This window comes from Sander vitreus, unplaced genomic scaffold (genome assembly GCF_031162955.1).
Source record: "Sander vitreus isolate 19-12246 unplaced genomic scaffold, sanVit1 ctg318_0, whole genome shotgun sequence".
Taxonomy (NCBI): domain Eukaryota; kingdom Metazoa; phylum Chordata; class Actinopteri; order Perciformes; family Percidae; genus Sander; species Sander vitreus.
This window is the reverse complement of record NW_027595465.1, coordinates 1-2500: the sequence shown is the minus strand read 5'-3', so window position 1 is coordinate 2500 and position 2500 is coordinate 1.

Here is a 2500-nt window from a genome sequence, read left to right as displayed (position 1 = left end):
TTAAGTCAGTTTAAATTATAAAAAGAAGTAGGCCTATGCACTGGTGTCTCCTATGGAATTATCATTTCTATATTATTGTAATACCCTGTATATACCCTGTATATACCCTGTATAAACCCTGTATATACCCTGTATATGCCCTGTATATACCCTGTATATACCCTGTATATGCCCTGTATATATCCTGTATACATCCTGTATATGCCCTGATATGCCCTGTATATGCCCTGTATATACCCTGTATATGCCCTGTATATGCCCTGTATATACCCTGTATATATCCTGTATATGCCCTGATATGCCCTGTATATGCCCTGTATATACCCTGTATATTCCCTGTATATGCCCTGTATATACCCTGTATATATTCCCTGTATATGCCCTGTATATACCCTGTATATATTCCCTGTATATACCCTGTATATGCCCTGATATACCCTGTATATGCCCTGTATATACCCTGTATATATTCCCTGTATATGCCCTGTATATACCCTGTATATATTCCCTGTATATACCCTGTATATACCCTGTATATATTCCCTGTATATGCCCTGTATATACCCTGTATATATTCCCTGTATATACCCTGTATATGCCCTGATATACCCTGTATATGCCCTGTATATACCCTGTATATATTCCCTGTATATGCCCTGTATATACCCTGTATATATTCCCTGTATATACCCTGTATATACCCTGTATATATTCCCTGTATATGCCCTGTATATACCCTGTATATGTTCCCTGTATATACCCTGTATATGCCCTGTATATACCCTGTATATGCCCTGTATATACCCTGTATATATTCCCTGTATATGCCCAGGGACAACGGATGGAAATTAGTAATTAAACTCATAAAGGTTGGTGTGATAGCAAGTTACCAATTTATGTCCAACTGTTCATTTACAGTTTTTTACAATCACTTTGGCACTAATTTCAGAACCTTGATGTCATTTTTCAAAACTCACAGCCAATGATCAAAATACACATTTTTCAAAACTCTAACACTTTTTTCAATTGCTTGGATACGATACACATAAACCAAAGATCATTTGTTCGTTTAACAAAGATCAGCTGTTCAATATGACACAACTTAACATCAAAGTACTACTACTTCAAAAAGCAATTCACACATTACATTTCAGATGATTGTCTATTCATTTCATTACAATCATCTAACTATCAATCGATACAACTACTCAAAATGATAAGTACCTGTTGCAGTACTCTTAATGTATAGTTGTATGGAAACAGACAAACAATATTCCATGTTTAGATCATGAAAGTTTCAAGATAACGAGATTCATTGTCACCAGTTATCGTGGAGCATGAACCAATTAGACTACATGATCTATGGATGTAATATTTCATCATCCTTCTTTACTGTAATGTACTACTGTTTACCAGACACTGTTTCTATGGTCCCATGTACTACCTTTACTGTAATGTACTACTGTTTATCAGATACTGTTTCTATGGTCCAATGTACTACCTTTACTGTAATGTACTACTGTTTATCAGATACTGTTTCTATGGTCCAATGTACTACCTTTACTGTAATGTACTACTGTTTACCAGACACTGTTTCTATGGTCCAATGTACTTCCTTTACTGTAATGTACTACTGTTTATCAGATACTGTTTCTATGGTCCCATGTACTACCTATACTGTAAGGTACTACTGTTTATCAGAGACTGTTTCTATGGTCCCATGTACTACCTTTGAGACTATTTACAGTATTGGCAGTACTGCACTGTATGCATGCAGGTCCTTGGATTTGCTTGTCCAATTCTGCCAGCTCGTTACTGATGATTGAGATATATACTTTATATATATAGATATATACATATACATATACTTATATATACTCGTACCACATTGTTCGCCAGGCCGAAGGTTTTTTCCAAAATGTTTAGCTAATTGTGATGTAGATGAGAACCTGCGCCCAAATCCACAAGACGGAGTTGATGAATATGTAGAAGTACAGTAATCACTTCTTTGTTTTGCTTTTTACAGTACAAGCAAGTTGAGGAACACTGCATTTGATGTTTTACAGTACTACTGTCTTTTCTTTTCTATTTTGTAACTAATTATTTTTGCTTTGATTCAAATAAACCTATGTTGTGATTGTACTGTGTTGTTTTTCATCAATACATTTCAGGTTTGTCTGTAGTATTCTCTCTACTACTGCAGTACCTTTACAGGGATGTATTTGCATGAAGTACCATAATGAAACATGTATCACCTATTTTGTACTTCAATATTTAATGATTGTACGAATGATGACCCAGTGAAATTATGGGTAGCTTGTTTGTGTTGTTGATCTAGAGTAACGTTTCAATGGTATTTCACTATAAATTAGTTTTTGAACCAATGATTGTGCAAGATGTCTTTAAAGATATGAATGCACAATGCAATGTTTTGAACATTGGACAGTCTGTTTTACAAGTGATGATCGTTGTGAGTTTTGCATCTAGAGTTTTGAAAAAT